Consider the following 19,253-nt stretch of genomic DNA (forward strand, 5'->3'; position numbering starts at 1 on the left):
TAGTGAGCATGCTTAAAAAATCACCTGTATACATATAATATTAAGTAATAATATATATATTAATATATATCTATTAGTTATTAACTTGGTCATATAGGTATATAATAATAAGTTTGAATTAAATCTGAGACGAAATTTTTTACCGTTTTAAACTTACCAAACCCATCATATTGTGTGCAAAAACGGCGTTAGATACTAATGTATAAACTGTGCTAATACATTTATAGTCATTACTATTTCAACGACAACATAGTCCTGTAGACAATTATGTGCAGTTATAAAATGAAAAGAATTTGTATTTATATTGAAATTTATTTGAAATTTCTACGTACATAAATTATTATATTTCAACCATATAATAAGGTTTAACAAGGAATTAACGATAGTTCAGAATAAAATAAGTTGTGTAATGTTTAAATTACTTATTAAATTTGTATATCTGTATTAAATTGTTTTTATTCTTTTTTTGTTTTATTTTGTTTTTTTTTTTTTTTGTATATATTTACTTAATATTTATTCATTAATTTATTAATATTTAATATGTATGTACACCTCTTAAATGTATTATTAAAGATCATTGATCGTTATAATAAAAAAAGCATTCAGGTGGTTTATAAAAAAAAAAAATCTGTAAAGATGATATTTAGAAAGATTCTGGTTAGAAATTCGTTATTGAAAATCAAGTGATTGCCATAGGAAAAATCGATATAAATTTGGAAAATATTGGATTTTTTTTCTAGCCATGTTATAGTTGACTGTAGTTGACAATTAATGAGGAAGAGACCAAAGTGACAGAAGCCGCTTCCGCAATTGACGATGATACCTACATGGTGGACTTTGATTGAAACCTAAATAGAACGCGTGTTTGGGAAGTACAGATAATAGGATCTGGCACAACCGCAACCTAAGGTATTTGATTACAATATAATGACTTTCATCTAGGGCTTAAAACAAGGGTTGGTCGGAAATGTTCGGGAAATTTGTTTGCATAAAGAGGTGTATGACAAATAGAGGTTTGCTCATTCAACCTCTGATTGTATTCGGTTTGTAAAAGGAAGACATAAATAGAGCGTAAAGGTATTTTTCTTATCCCAACTTCAAACAACTGTTAACATAAATACGTCATATTATTATTTTCTGATGCGATTTTAATACTTATTGTAAAATCATAGTTTTTTACAACGATATGAGTATCCCAAATAGCAAATTAATTATATTCCAAAAATCTTAATAGGTACACCATTTATTATAATGTATGGTTATATTTTTAAATATTATATCATAATACCACGGATCATACTATTACAGTATGGTTTATAACGTAATATAATATTTATTACTGGAGAAAAACAGTTTTCCGATAACCATAGACTGTAGTCATACCGAAGCAGGAATTTATCATAGTTCAAGGGGAGGAGGTCAACAATTATAACGAGCCGGTAAGAAGAAAAATAAAAATAAAATATTTGAAAAGACTTGATCCGAATATTTGAAAATATTTTTAATAAATATTTTTTTTTTAATTTAGTTGTAGTTAATCGATAAAATTAAAATAGTATAAATAATATTATGGTAATAATAAGTAAATTTACAAGGGAGGTGACAAGAAAAGATTTGAAAGAAAGCTTTTGAGAAACATTTTTTACCCAGTGACCTGGAGTGTACAACATAAGTCTATGAATGCCGTTTGAAAGTAGAATAAATGATGACCCGTACAAACTGTTTAAAAGCCGAACATATTGTAGGCATACGAACCAAGTGAACGTGGAATAGTTTGGACGTATATGGAAGTCTGATGATGATATCATATTAACAAAGGTCCTAACTGAAACGATAAATATAAATAAGAGACCACTATAATAGGTAGACAGTGAACGAGATGGAAAGATGCTGTAAAGAAGGATATTTGGACGGTATATACGCGTATGAAATTGGCATTCAACAGTTAAAAATGGAGAGGATTGCTCGTAGCAGTTCAGTTTCATTAAAGTTAAAAAGAAGAAGAAGAAGGAGAAGAAGAAGAATAAACTTACAGTGGAGTGAGGATGAACCTTACCTTGGGCGTCACATAATATTCGGCAACACGTGTTATAGGACTATGGTAACAGTATAATGGGACGCCAGTAGTTTCTACCAAATTTTTAAGCTGTATTTTCAATGGGGGGGGGTCCATTCCTCCCATCGTTGAGCACATCACCCCTTATCCCTCCTATACAGATATATTTCGAGGTATATAATATATTAAACTTCGTTACCTACCTTATATTTTCATTTTGTACTTTTGACTGCAGCTCGCGTATAATTGAATCCATTTTCACCGATGTCTTTTGAAGCGCCGCTATGACATATTTTTTTTTTACGCGCGCCCACTCATTTACTAGTACTCATTTACTAAGTACAACATTTTATTTCGCTTATTTTGAAATATTTTATAATTTTAGCCTTTATAGGCCATATATTTTAGGATTTTGTACACTTTTGAGCATAATATTTAGGATATTTAAGACATCTTCAACTCAAAAAATCAAGGATCACAAAATAATTCATCAAGATTTATGAATATCAGCATTCGACAGGCTGTAAACCAAACAGCTTTGTTTGTTTTTCAGATTATGAGAGATTCAGACACTCAAATACCACAACCTTTACCAATAATTCAAATCATTTGTAAATTGCAATATATAATATTTAAAATATAAATAATCATTTAATTTAAAATAAAATATAAATAATCATTTAAATTAAAATAAAATATTAAAATTTACTATTGTTTCTTTTTGCGAATGATCAATAGAATATTTTAAAAAAAAAAATATGGGTCATACGTCATAAATTTAAGGGAGAGGACTCGTAGCCATAAAAATTCACCAAATATGCATTTGAATACCCAAAATATGCATTTATACCCAAAATAGGTATGCATTTTAAAAATAAAATTTAATGCTGGCAATAATATGACATCACATCATTGTAAACGGTTATCTATCTATTAATAAAATTAATATACGGCAAATTAATCTTATCGCCTTATCTATTTCCAAGCGTTTCTAGGAAAAACGTGAGCCCTCAAACCATATTATTCGATAAAAATTTTTAATATTAAATATTTATGTTTGCATTATTTAAAATAAAAACGTCAGTGCAGTAAAAATTGATAAAATTATTAGCTAAGTTAAAATATACTTACAAAAAGTATAAAACGTATAAATAAATATGCCCTAAAAACCAAAAAAACTCAAAATATGCATTAATATGCAAAATAAAATTTAAAAACTAGCTTTGTGAAAGCATGAAACGTATTAGTTTCGTACTCTTCTATTTTTGTGACCGTGCAAAACAAATATGCAAATGCTACAAGTCATCTGCACTAGACTCATAATAATATAACGCTATGTCACAACGCGTAGAATAATTTCGTAAGTATAATATTACATCATAGAATATTATAATATTACGCCAAAAAAAAAATAATAATAATAATAATAAACCCCAAAATAATGTTTTAAAATGAAAATAATAATTTTCAAGTGTGGTCGCGAAAATATACGCAGCACCGCGGATGTTGAAGTGCCAGGCTTAATGCGATACGATCCGCGTATATATATATAAATGTAATATATACGTATTGAAACCGAAACAGATGGCGCGTGCTTGCAAAGACAGCAGATTGCGTTTGAAAAATGGCCATCAACTACCCAAAAACTTTTACGGGGTAAATTTCGAGGACGAGTGGAGGTAAAATGGAAGTGGCGTGCTGTGTTAAATGCGGTACGGCGGACGGGGATAGGCTAGGCGCTCGGCCGTGCACTAACGATTCTATATTATATAGCACGATGATGCGTGAGGGGGACAAGAGGAGTTATCCCCTGCTCGCTGCAGCTTCATTGATGCCGAGAGAGAGAGAGAGAGAGAGAGAGCTCAGTGATTACTGGAAAACCGCCGATTTATCATAGATAATGTTGATCAACCTATAAATAATGTTTTTGAGGGGTCGATAAACGCGTTTAAATCGAACGATAACTATCTATTTTAAAACCTATTATTTAAATTGTTTTTTTTTTATTTTATTAAAATCATGCAAGAGTCAAAGACGTCACTCATCAAACTGCAGCGTCAACGATGACGAGAAAGAGCACAATGTTTACTCTAAAACTGCCGATTTATCATAGGGAATTAACATATAAATAATGTTTTTGTGGGGTCAACAGACGCGCTTAAATCAAAGTATCAAATAATAACAATTTCCAATAGAAATCGCAAAATTGAATTATTACTACTACATAATATTATCTATTTTGAAAGTTATTATTTAAATTGTTTTTTTTCGATTTTATTATAATCATACAAAAATTTAAAAATTCCACGCATCAAAAGTTAAAATTAAAAAATATTTTCATAAAGAAATTGGTCGACGTCGTCCGAAAAAGCTACAAATTATGAAAACAACTAACTTACAAAATCTAAGAAGTATGAGATATTATACCAAAAATAATTGGAGTGATGGTATCCCATCTCCACACTACAACCACTGCTGTCTGCTTGGTACATTTAAATGGTGTATATTGTATAAGTCATTGAATTACAAACCAACAATTATTAAAAATAAACTTAAAATAATTATTTACAAGTTTTTCATTTATGTTAGATACCTCTACGTACTTTAATTAATATGTGGACTTCTCAAACGAATACAATAGGTATACATATAATATAAATTTATTTATTTGGTTTTATCCCCTGCTGTAAATCAATATGTATTATTGCAAAATGTATATTATAACGACAATATTTTTATTTTTTTTTTTTTGGTCTTAAACCCGGCAACCGAGGCCATTAGCTGTAGGGTGGTACTGTAGGGTTTTTTGGTACGGTAGGGAACGGTTGGAGGAACACGTTTTTGTGTTTGACAGAATTTTGAAGTTGGCGCTCGTAAGTATATCTGCCGTGCCAGGGTGGGGGATGGCGGCCTCTCTTTCCTGACACCGTGACTGCCCGAAGAAAAATTCCACCCGTGACCGGAATCGAACCAGCGTCAACAACAATATTGTATACCTACTCATAAATCATAATACACGTCATGTTCGTGTTTATGTTATGTATAATAATTAATAATAGTTGTAGGTAAAACAATGAATATTGGTGAAACGCTAAAAAACCATTATATATAATGCTCCTGAAAAATGTTCGGATATCAAAAATGCACAGATTTACATTACGGTTTTTAGTAAATAATATATCAAACATATAGGTACAATATTTTACTTTAGCGTGTACTAAGGATAATAATATGTAGGCAATAGTAGGTAATTAATGATAATTAATAATTAATCATGTGTTTGGAAGATATGAGGACTATGGAAATTTAAACATTTATTTTTAAATGGTATTAATCTATAGACAATTTTAACTTGTAAAAATGGTGTAAGCATAATAATTAATACTTGATCGAATATTATTAGGTCTACTTTATGTTTATTACAAACTACTTTTAAGGATTATTATTCTTAGTATATCAACACTGAACAGGTAAATGAGGGGGGGGGTTCTCATTTGAAAAACAAAAGTTTGCATCACAAGACACTCCTTAGTACAAAAACTCTCAAGAATTTGAAAATGTGGTCTTTAACTATATTTCAAAATTCCAAAAATCAGAGTTTGAATAAATTTATTATTGAAAGAAAACACGCTTTGTGAATCATTCTGTATGTACGGACAAAATTATAAAGGGGTTACTAGTGTTACTACCCTCCTCCAAAATGCTTTTCGGTGGTTGACATTTACAGTAAAAAGACCTTTCTTCTGCGTGATGCCATAATATTAATATCCGATCAATTTAACTTCCACAACTAACCTTTAATCTTTATGTAATAATATTTTTCGTAAAATAATACAATTTCGGTGGTAACTATGACAATACTTACGTATAGGGATTGTGGATTTATTTGTAAAGAAATTCGAAAAGCGCAAAAAAAAATGTACGCGTGCAAAAACTAAACAGATCAAACACATATAATTATTAGTGTCTATTACGTTACCAGAGAGAACATGTTGTGTGATGTTGCAAAAAAATAAATATTTCCGATAGTAATATTCCTATTTTTACCATTACTCGGTATATTTATACACATCCAACTATTTTATTATATCGTATTGTCATAATTTAGCAGTAAGTACTTCAAAATTTAACTTAATGAATGTTTAGTACGAAAGAGAAATATTTTAATTTCATTGAAGTCAATAAAAGATCGAATTAGAAAACATAAACATAAGTTAGAGGCGGGTTGAACTCAGAAATATGATATTAAAGCGAACCTTTTAATATTTAGTCAAACCGAACTTTTTAATCTAATGTCGAACTGAACAATTATGTTATTTTTTATAACCTATTTTTATTTTATTATTTTTTATTGTAATTCAGTTATGTCGAACTCAGACCGAACGATATTATGTTCAACATCCGATATGAACCTAAACTTTTTAATTTCATGTCAAACCTAAATATAAAATATAAAACATTTTTTGTTTGAAACGTATGACTTGTTCTAATCTTTTTTTTGGAATTCGTTCATTTTTTTTTTTGATTAATTATTGAATTTTAAACTTTTCATTTGAGTTCTGTTGGGTTCGGTTTTTTTAAAACAAGGTTCGAATTACCTAACTTTTGAACCAAACAATGAACGTCTAAGTTCTGTTAGATTTTTCGAACTTTAAACAGTTTGACCCATCTCAAGCTAGTACCGCTATAAGTATACAGTATATACTTATATGTATAAGATAACAGGTAGCTTTGAAATATTTGGAAGTAAAAATGATGAAATATATTTTTTAGAAGTGACGAGAGATAATAAACCAAACAATTGCTCAAACACTGAAAAAATAGATAGCAACTGTCCTCGTTTTGCTGAATATCGTAAAAAACTCGTCACAGTAAAGAAAAATGTCTTTAATTTAATGTCATTATTGTTCAACATTTAATTTGGTTTTATTCAAATTATACATTTGTCTTTTTTTTATTATTTATTTAAAAGACCCTTGGCAACATGAGTCATTGGGTTATTACATTTGTTCTATTATACTAACTAAATATATTATTTTTCTTAAAACTATGTTTATCATATACTAGTATCTGTATACAGGAGCTTCAAAAAAGGGAGAAAAATAACAACGATTCTAAATCAAACCCATCCAATGCAGGTTAGATTTTAAATCATTTATAAATGTGTAAATTGTAACTACGAATGTAACGATTTTTATAAAAATAAGATACACAATTGAGATAAACTGCGTAAGAGGTCATATATGTATTATTGAAACATGTTTTGTATTTAAATAAAAAATTATAAATTACCAAATTTGTAGTAGTATACCAGAAAAGTAAATTGATACCTGGCATGTGGATTTTGCAACTTTTCTGAACTGAAGAACTGAAGAACTGAAGACATATTTTAAAATGCGATCGTTGTAAGTTAGGTGTATACATAAAACATGTGAATGTCTAAAATGTTTTGTCATGAACTTTGATGAATTATTCATTAATCGTAAAGTTACACAAAGTCAATTGCGCATAATTATTCTAATACACCATTCTTCATTAACACAGTGATAACATTCTTGATGAACAATTAAATAAATTAAAATATATAATAACTTAAATTGTTGACAAATTGTGCTTTTAATAATTTTCTATAATGTTTGTGACAGAATTTTTTTAGATAGGTACCTATGAAGTAAATATAGATTGGCCTACCTCTTGTTTTCTAAAAAACTGAATTATAATAGTCATTCATTTTTTTTTTTAGTTCACCTCTACACCAGTATACTGCTTACAATGTCATGCACAGGGAGGAGGTTAAGGGTTACATCCCACCCAGTCGTCCTATAATTCCCAATATTTGTGTCATTGATATTACCACCACAATTGGTTTAAATGTATTATAAGTAATAACATCTCCCCTCCCTCTGAAAATTCGTGGGGACGCCAATGACTGTCAAAACTGCTAACTATTATAGTTTTTATTTCTCATGTGTAGATGAAAAACGGTCTTCGTTTGGTGGGCTAGTGAAAGTGTTATACGAAATGTTCTGATCTGAAACCCAACAAAAAAGCGACCAATGGGAAGACCTCGCCAGCGACGGTTAGATAGAGTAAAGAAGGATATTTCAGATACCAAAAAAAGCGATCGAAGGATGTAATGGACCGAAATGGCGAAATGTGTGGAGAAGTTTGGTGGGAGCGAGCAAAAGGCCTGTATAGCATTAATAAAAAAAAAAATGTCAAAAACAGCACCAATTGTACAAAATTTGCCATATTATCTAAAAGCTTCAGTTGATAAGACATTCATTTTAACTGCATTGAATCAAATTTTGTGTAAATCCTACAAGTCTTACCTATATTTTATACACACACGGTGATCATTTCAAAAACTCACTTCAGTCGATTTTTCATGTTTTTATTTATTAAGTTTTACCAGGTCCATTTCAATGGCCCCCCCACTTTCGAAATTTGAACTTCTGACCACGCCAAACGTTTGTGCATCGTTTGTGCAGAAATGTGCACCAAGTCCAATCGTTTGTGCATAAAAACTGAAAGCTCTATCCCTAAAACAAAATGGGGGGGGCATTGAAACGGTAGCCCCCCCCCCCACATTGAATATTTGGATTTTTGAATGTGCCAAACGTTTGTGCATCGTTTGTGCAGAAATGTGCACCAGGTCCCAACGTTTGTGCACAAAAACTCCCAGCGCTATCCAAAAAACAAAGTGGGGGGGCCATTGAAACGAGACACCCTCTTTTTGGAAAATTGATATTTTTAATGTGCCAAAGGTTTGTGCATCGTTTGTGCAGAAATGTGCACCAGGTCCCAACGTTTTTGCACAAAAACTCCCAGCACTATCCAAAATACAAAGTGAGGGGTATTAACACGATGGTCCCCCTTTTTTGAAATTTTAAATATTTGTCATATTAATAAATGTTGTTTACGTACCTAATAGGTTTAATAGAATTTTACTATTTCCATGTAAACGTATGACAAATAAAATCTTCAAATATTTTTAATTTATCAAGAAAGCATTATCTTGTTCTAATGTTTTTGATTTCAAAATTGTATGAATAAATACAGTTTTTTCTTTATGCATTTCTTTACTTTATATTTTTATTATATTTTGCTGATGAAAATGTGTTTATGGACAGGTATTTCAACTCGACGTTGCTGTATGTCCGGTCCAATAATGTAAGTTATAAGTCATTGTGTATATTTTAATACAATAAAAGCATAGTAAAAAAATAATTAATAGACTATATTAATATAGTACCTACTTAATTAATTTAATATACCTAACCGTACCTATATACATATAAAAATATTATAATAATATATTATTTATGTTTGAATTCATTAGAACAATGGCGTATCAGACGTCGCTCCCAAACCAGCCGACATCCATCTGCATAACTGTGAGTTGAAAACGTCTATATTTAAAAATCGTTATAGTATAATATTTATCTAATAAATTAATTTTCTTTGGCATTCCGCAAGAATGAGCGGTATAGTTTGAAAACTTACCAAAGTTATCTGGTGGATGTCGGTACGTTGGTGAGCAGCCGTCGCACATAGGTCTGATGTACCTATGGAAAGTTATTATTGGATCGGTCATAATATTACGTTGAGAAGTTATCTGTCCATAAACTTATTTTCAGATTTGTAGGCCAATTCCGTTGCCATTTTTTAATCATTCTTTGTTTTTTATTAAGGTTGAGGTGTAACAGCATTTTAGGGGCTATTGTACCTAACCGTGGCATAGCGCTGGGCCAGCATCATTTTGTCCGGATCAATATCTACAAAAATGACGTCCCAATTATTAGAAGCTAATAATATAGGTACTTAATATTTATTGTGATATAATATAATATTAAACTCATTATACCCAGTTATTACGATTAAGTAGAAATAATATTTTTCAAATAATATTACAGTGTCTTTGTCGAACAGTCAGCTGTACGAAGTTTCCGCTGTGCCACAAAACGGGTCGACGCCGGTCGCTGAACATGGGAAGTCCTCAAGTCCACCCAGCATCGTATTGATGAATCAACAATACATCTTACATCTTACATCTTACATCTAGCATTGCAATCTTATAATTATTCACCTGAATGCATGTAATCCTGAATGTACAGTTAATTTATTACTACCCATCTACAAAGTCAACACTGCATTAATAAAAGTATTTATTGTTAAAATAAAATTGAGTTCTATATTATTTGTAGGTACTTAAAAATTATTTGGGTATAAAGGAAACATATTTTAATCATACAAAATTAGATAAACTAAAAGACAAAAATAATAAGTAAATACGTCGTGTTAAAAATAGTTTTTAATTAATATAGGTAGGACAGGTACCTAGCTATTATGTAGGTAGGTACTTATCCAAAACTCGTTTATCAGGAATTAAATAAAAAGGGAGGTCAATTAAAAAAAGGTGGGTAAGTGGATGTCGCTCTGCTGTACAGTAGGTTACAAGTGGGTCACTGTAATGGATGGTGTTAAATTTGAATTCAATGATATAATATCATTGTTTAAGAAAAACGTTTCTGAGCGAAAACGGTCCGTCAGCCTATGATATTACCAAGTATATTTGATGATATTATAGTGAATAAAGTAATTTATATATAACCTATTTACGTGGAACCTTGTTTTAAATTTTTAATCCTTAGCTACAAAAGTTGAAGATTTTATAAATTTTTAACTACAAAATAATTATTAAATTGATTAACCTATTTGTACCTACGGTCATTTGTTTTATACGTTTATGGCTTTATGTTAACTCTAAAATCCAGTAATCACATTTTTATTTAATAATTCATAAAATACAATAGGCTCTTATAAAAATATTCTTGTGCTACTGATATCTATCCACCACCTTAATCAATAATTAAATTGATAAACGAAAATAATAATTTAAATAATACATAGACACAGAACTCTTTGATATAAAAAGTTGCATTATATTATATCCGTGGATTCATCATATTGACGTACCTAGTATAATATCTATCATTTATTTATTTAATCTATGGCAAATCTCAAAGTCGTTGCAGAAGACACAGTCGATTAAAAATGCTAACATTTCAATAAGCAAAAAACTTACTGCGTTTCGTATAATTTTATTTTTCATAATTCACAATATTCTAAGTTCTGGCTGTATTCTGGAGCGTTTCCTCATGGGCGTCGCAGTTCACACACGTCACGGATTCCGCCGAAGGAGTCGATAATTAAAGTAAGTTTGTTTTTATATTCTTTTGGGGCTTAAATTTACTTTTAAGACTTAAAACAAATATTTAATGTCACGAAAAATGTGCTGTCCAAGTATTGTAGGCGCATATTTTAGTTCTGGACTAAAAATTGTTTAAAATACGTGAGATATAAACGCCGTCGTCGTTTTTTCCAGTCCCTGTTTGTAGAATAATTATAATTAATAGGTGCATACCTATAAAGGGTACTTAATATAAATATATAAATATTTTGGTTTAATTTATAGAAATATATGTTATGACTTATAACTGATAATAGTCATAAGATACAATTTTAATTAATAACTGGTAATTTTTTTTCCAAATACAACGTTATAAGTTATAGGTAACTATTAAATTTAGTGATTCCTATTTATAACTTAACGTTATTTTGTATATACCAATCGATTAGTGTACACAATAAAAAATATAATATTATTGATGGGTTAATAGGTTGATAACTATTATGTAGGTAGGTACAGTTTTGTACGTTCAATGTATCGTTCTTAATTCATAAAGTAGCTAAATGAGTCAAATGATTTTGTCAATGGGTGGGGGGGAGGATATGGCTGATTTTTTAACATGCACTATTTCAAGGGCTCTTAACCTAAGGGGCGCACCACTCTAAGGAGGAGTGACACAATTTCGTAAGGGGGGGGGGGGGGGGGGGGGGGGACGTGAAAATGTTTAAAAAAAACACAAATTTATTTAGTTATTTTGTTATTTAGGTAATACATATTAATTAATAGGTATTTCTTAAATTTTTTTTATTATTTTATTTGAAACATTATTTTTAAATATTGGGATCAATAAAACTATTTTTATATAATTACTATTTTATATCAATTAGAATTTGTTTATAAACCAAGTAATAAATAAATGGTTACCAAGTAAAAAAACCGTTATCTATATTATAAATTTGAATTCAATTTACCGCATTTGCGTCTAGTAGAAACAAATAAATGTTTTTTTGAAGATAATGTAAAAATATCCATCATCCATCGGTTAGGACCATATATATATTTTCCACGATTAGGACGGTGAGGTTATAATTATAAATAATCTATGGCAAATGACAATCGTCTGAGACGAACAGCGATTCCAATACGTACTCACATATTTCGTTCCATTCTGGTTATTAAACTAGGTGCCTATTTTTATAAATGTCATTAATCTCAATACTTCCAGACTGAACTTTTGGATCGGAGATATGAAGACGCGCGCTGCATTTTCCTTGGCGGAGATGCACAGCTCTGACACTAGACAATATTATACACTCGAAGGGAACGCGTTTCGCCTGAAGAATAAATAATTACGTAAGTTTTGTCCTACTACTCTGTTGACGCGGTAGACCTAATGTAAATATTTATTGTCAGACAAACTTATATACCCGCTAGACGTAGAGTAGTTTTTAAAATCCAGTTGTTATAGGTGTACAAAAATTAGGATATTATGAAAAATACCTTAAATTATAATACTTTGCCTACAACTGTTAATTTATTTTTATAGTAGAATAATTTTTAAAATTTTAAATCAATGATTAGGTAATGCTTTTATAAATAGGAAGGTAGGTTTTTATACCTACCAAACAAAATAAGAAAATACATAATGATTAATGTTATTTAATATGATTTGTAAGTACATAGCAGATTATACCTATCACTTGGTGATGATTATTTTTGTTTTATACGTTCTTCGTAATTCATTTCCGTCACGATAGTTTTAGTTTTCGTTAAATGTGAAACATACATTTTCTATGCATACGGGATACGGGCATTAAATATTTGGGTTTTAAGAGAACACCTCAAACGTACGTTTTATTTTGAGGTTTTACGGGATATGCCTATAGGAAATTTTCTTCAAATTTTCACATTTCACTATTTGATATTGTGATATTATTTGTACCTAGGTTAAGTTTCTGTTTTAGAATCGATCGATATGTTACCTAGGTATATCACATTTTTTAATTTAAATTCTGGTAGTCGAGTATTGGACAAGTACCTACGTAACTTATAATTCGTATCGTAATTTAATTACTAAAGAAATATAATTTCCCCAACAGTGTCTACAGTGTCTAGGGCCACCGGCAGCAGAATGCATTATAGAATGTCTCACAGCTTTCATATTCAAAACCAAAAAAATATGTATTTTTATCTTATTTCAATCTTTTTCATCGAACACCATTATATATTACAGATCATAAAGATACTAGTATTGTATACTAGATAAGTTTCAATTAAAGAGAGATGGAGATGGAGCGAGACGTAGACGGATGAAGATAGCTGTTTCTTCGACTTTAGCCTGTGCTGCAGTACAACTAGGTTTCACTGGAAGAGTCGATGTTTATGCGTAAGTTTGTTTTTATATTTTTTTTCTTATTTCTCAGTAGGTTTTATTTATTATAGTTAATTGATCAGGGGATGTATTGCCCGAAAATTTTCAATATTTGTATTGTAACTATACTGGTATAACACTATTCGGGCTATCAATAAAGTCGTGTTCAAAATTAGAAAATTGGTGAGGTATGATATTTTTTTAAGCAATTCTTTCGAGTAGGGAATTCGGTCAATGATATTTAAATATTTTCACCGATAATCAAGTACGATGACTTGTAGGTAACTAAAGACTGAGTGAATAGGAATTAGGAAGTGTGTGATATGGCGAAGATAAGGAAATGGGTCAACAGGATTTCAGAATGTTTGGTGTATGAAAGGGAATGATGAAAAAGAAATGTAAGGTTAGGGTAGGTAAGTGGAGTGAGAGTAGCAGATATGAGAATAATAAGTAAGGTGTTAAGGTACAAAAGAGGATAGAATAAGGAATTAATTAATTAAGGGTAGTGTAGGGTAGTGTACATATTGTAGTGAAAACAAGAGAGAATAGGTTTAGGTGGTTCGGTCACTGTATGATAAGAGATAGTGAGAGTCGCTATAGAAGTTATTTTAGGGGAGAAATGATGGACGAGAAGACTGAAGAAGAGATGGATAGACAGAATACCGATCATATGGAGGTGTGGAATGAGAGTGGCTGAACCTGTATATAGCTGTGAGAGACGGGGGAAGAAAAAGTGTAAAGGTAGAATAGTTATGTTAACAATGCCGAATACGTAGGTAAAGATCTTGAATTGCAAAGGCCCTATTGACTATTTGGCTTCAACTAACCATAGGTTTACCTAACTAACCTTCTTATGACTCATTAGGACGCTTTGAATAAAAAGATCCTGAGTTGCAGGTTGCCGAACTTAAGTGTTTGATTATCAAGTTGATCCTTTGATTGTTGACACCTTAATCCAAGCTATGGATGAAGCCCATAGATAATAAATAGGGCTCGGATTTATATGTATTTATATAACCAAAGCATGTATTTATACAACAAAAACATGTACATAAATATTTGCTAAAGAATTCAAGATATGTATTATAAAAAAAAAAAAAAAATTATAATAATAATTAATTATAGGTATAATAGAATGACATAAAAAATGTATATTTACCTTAATATTTTGATTACAATTAATAACATTCATTTTCAAATTTTCGAATTCAAAAGATCGCCGATTTTGTAGTAAAATGTTTATAATAATTAATAATAAAATAAAATGTAATAAAAATTATTTATTTATTTAGTTATCTTATTATCTTGATTACAGTTATAATAATAACATGCACTTTAAAATTTTCGAATTCAAAAGTTTGTCGATATAATATATAGTCATGATAACCTTTCAATAATTCTGAACTCTGAAGAAAAGACATTAAACAGTATAATTGTCTAAATATGTGAGAACAAATTGAATAGTTGTGAAATATGTAATAACATGTATTTATGACAAAATATGTAAACATATGTAAAATCAAATATAGCTCGTTTTATCAAAAATCTTGTGAAACAAATTTATCACTTGCCGAAATTAGTTTATCATGTCGCAGAGAAAATATGTATTTACATATAAATCCGAGCCCTAATAATAAAGATATGGATAGTCCACGCCTATGTTAAATACAATTAAATCTTTATTATCTATGATGGAGCCATACCCAGCTCACTCGTGTAAACTTGTTGTCGGTTGGGATGTCAGCGCACTATTTGTTTTCCATCTTTGACCCACGTGTAGCATACCAAATGTACGATTAAGAAAAGACTAAAATGATTGGGTCAGAGAGAGAAATAAATGGTGCGCTAAAAATCTGACATCCTCTTAGTGTTATCGAGTTGAAGAAGCAGTTGATTGTTGACAATTTGACATTTAACATTAGATACAGAACATCAAATATATGCACTGAATCAAATATTCAAAAATATGCACTTAAAATTCAAAAAAATAATGAATGAAAACGTTTTTATTAAAATTTTTTTAAATTAATAAATTATAATTCAAATTGGTTTACAAAAAAAAATTCTTTATTTACACACTTGGTAGATAGGCATGTAGGTAGGTAACGGATGAACTGAAAATATAAAAACATTTTAAGAAAATAAGCTTAAATACGAAGAAATCATGAAAACATGCAATTATATTAACTAACCAAAAAAAAAAACAAAAAAAATAAAAATATTGGTAACGGTGTTGTAATAATAGAGATCTCCCAAAAAAAATACGTACTAATAGTTCAAACAAATCATAAAAGCCAACTGTAATAAATATTAATTTATAAAAAAGTATATTAAAAATCATTAGTATTATAAATGAAACAAAACTATGAACTATGGACCGTGACATAAAATAGGTATTTCTATATTTTTAGCTCCATAATTTCTGTTAAAATATTAGGAAAATGTATTAAGTACCGTAAAAGTGCTAAATTTGAGCTATTACTTAAAATATTATATTCATAACAAATTATCATAGAAGGTTAGGTACTGTTATTCCACATACTTATTATAGTTTAATTTAACTACAACATTCTAGTAGAGTCTGATAAAATTTGGTTCCACGACTTTGATCATACAAACTTTAAATACTAAACTATGGGTCTGAAATTTAGTTTATATAGATCTAAATAATCCAAAACATATATTGCTTCAAAATATAAAAATAAAGTGTCTTGTATTGTAGTAGGTGGGTAACATTCAAAAAAAAAAACTAAAAAAAATCATACTTGAAATCTATGTATAATATACGTATATTGTAATAAATGTTAAAATGCTTACTATAGTACATTATAAAAAAATAACTTAAGTTCAATATAATACATTATAACAGGTGTTCAAATAAACATTTTATACCAAAAATTTTGTTAATTCACACAGTCTCTCTTCAATTTTAAATTTTTCTTCAAATTATCTACAAAATATAAATGTTTAGTAAATTGGAAGACTTGATTAAGTATTTAATTATTTATCTAAAAGAGATGTGCCGGGTCGCCACATTACTATATCGAGGGGCCATGGTGCAAGTGTCGTCCATAAATATCATAACATATATTATATTAGAAATACAAACTTAAATATAACTTAACTATAATAAAAAAAATATTACGAAATGTACTATACTTTTATTATATTATGATTGTATTAGTTACAAACTCTTGAATTAAGAGTTATGTTTGAGGATTTAATTAATTTCCTAAAAGGAAATGCCTCAAGGTTACCTCAGTAAGTAGTTAATAAGTAGGGTAGTTAAAGTGCCGTCCACCAATAAAGTACCCGAAAAAAAAAACGATTAATTCGAATATAGAAGGTACTTATATCATATACTTTTATCAAAGTATGATTGTGTTAGCCACAGTCTTGTGTAAATTATATTGTCTTATGTTTTCCCAATGAAATCACAAATATTAGTACAATAGAGAGACTGTGCATTGATTTACAAATTTGTCTTAATTTTACTTTTTGCATAGAGAATAATATGAAGGTGGGCTGGGCTTTTAATATCAGAGTATGGGGGACAGGTCTGGGATTTCATATTATGCATTTGTGGACACTGGACGACCAAAAGGACCATCCTCTATATCATGTTTCAATAAAATTAGTTGAATAGGTTATAAAGTTGCTCCTATGCTCGACATTATCCTGGTATTTTTAAAAAAATCATTAAAAATGTTGTCTTAAAAAAAAACCTTTCATGTGCATGTGTTGTCTCCAAGTGTGTGTCGTGAGAGGATAGATGCTGATAAATCGCTTTTATATGCTTCAAATTGTTTACACGAGTGAGCTGGGTATGGCTCCATCATAGATAATAAAGATATAACATAATGGTCTTATCAGCGGTCTTCGAGGGGAACAATTGAGGCCAAATAAAGTATACCTATATCGAGTATCGACTATCAATATAAAGGAGCCTCAATTGCCTTCCACGGGAACGCGACCTCAAATGTATTTAACTTAGGCGTGGACTATCCATATCTTTATTATCTATGGGCTTCATCTATAGCATGGATTAAGGTGTCAACAGTCAAAGGATCGACTTGATAATCAAACACTTAAGTTCAGCAACCTGCAAATCAGGATCTTTTTATTCAAAGTGTCCTAATGAGTCATAAGAAGATTAGTTAGCTAAACCTATAGTTGGTTGAAGCTATGGTGATGATAGACGACTACCATCACCGGTCGTGAGCTTAGCGATGATCTTTTCCTACTAACTATCAAGGTATTCGATATTGTAAACATAACAATGAAAGAAAATATTTAAATATTAATAATTTGGTTAGGTTAGGTTAGGTTAAGATAGGGCAGGAAATTAGATGTTAACTAATTATCATAGTTTTTAACACGGTCTTAAAGACTGTCAGCAAGAGTTGTACCAGTATAGTTATAAAAAACTTAAATACAGCCAACATTAAATAATGATTTTTTTTACCACAACAAATTATAAAATGTATTTTAAAATATAACAAAATATTATTTTATTAGTGTTTTATAAGGTTTTCAATACTTATGAGTTTTTGTAAATAGAAAATGTATAAAATCAATAGTTTTAATTTAATATATGATTTTGTGTTTTAATATCCTATTGTCAAAGAATTCTCAGGGTTTCCTTTCCACATTTTTTGACAATGTACAAAATCTAATTTTTTTCCGCACATATTTACAAAGACTAAAACAGATATCTGACTATGTTTTTATTTGCATTTAGACTTTATAGTTTGTAATTTAATATTGACTGTTGACCCACCAAACACAATATTATTTTAAATTAAACATTTTATGTCCTTTATAAATTACAATCACATAGTAGAGTCCGTGCAGGACCTTTTCTCATTTAATTTCTTTGCATCCTTTATAATTTACATTCATTTTTATACATTTTCTAATACATATATTACCGTGATACACCTCTGATCATAATAACTGTTCGCATTATTATAATGTAATCAACACCTAGTTTTTGGATTGTAGTTAATATGTATTGCAGTATTTAGCTTCCAGCGTATTCTTTTGTTTAGTGTTATTTCACCCAGATTTCTCAAACAATTTTTTTTTCACTTCATTTAACTCTAGTAGATATTTTGTATAAAAATTTTTCAAGATTAACCGGCTATACCTGGGAGTACGCTGAGTACTAAGGAGACTGGCTAGGTTCTCTCACGTTCCCCATTCAATTAATTTTTTTATATATTTAACTTTTTTTGATTCTTTTATATATATCTTTTTTTAAAACATTAACAACTTGGTGCCATATGATTTATTTACAATTTTTTATCTGCTCCTTAAAATGCGTTTGCCTGCACTAGCCCACGTTCCCCTTTTAATTTTTTTTCATAAATTTAATTCAATTGAATTTTAATATGAATATTTTCAAATTTGTGAGTCTTCAGAGAATTCTGTTATTAAATTTATATCTATAGATATTTTAAACACTGACAAGCCGGCGTTAACACCCTCCTTCATATTTTTTTTTTGTAATGTAACTCTACTTGAATATTTAGTATTGACGTGAAAATTGATAACTTAGTGCCTGTAAATAATCATTTTTTAATGAACTAAATATTTTAAATAGTTTTTTTTGTTTAAGAATCTGGGCATTT

At 29.5% G+C, this 19,253-nt stretch overlaps 1 long non-coding RNA gene across 1 annotated transcript in view; it reads left to right on the forward strand.

Annotated features, from left to right (window-relative positions):
* The window catches only part of LOC132950149 (uncharacterized), a 123,838-nt gene extending 113,641 nt beyond the window's left edge, over positions 1 to 10,197 (forward strand). Inside the window, exons 3-4 of the long non-coding RNA XR_009665186.1 lie at positions 9,751 to 9,876; positions 9,973 to 10,197. This is a non-coding gene — a long non-coding RNA (uncharacterized LOC132950149). The remainder of the gene's footprint in view (positions 1 to 9,750; positions 9,877 to 9,972) is intronic.
* The last annotated feature ends 9,056 nt before the right edge of the window (positions 10,198 to 19,253 follow it).

Source organism: Metopolophium dirhodum, chromosome 8 (genome assembly GCF_019925205.1).
Source record: "Metopolophium dirhodum isolate CAU chromosome 8, ASM1992520v1, whole genome shotgun sequence".
In the NCBI taxonomy this organism is placed as follows: domain Eukaryota; kingdom Metazoa; phylum Arthropoda; class Insecta; order Hemiptera; family Aphididae; genus Metopolophium; species Metopolophium dirhodum.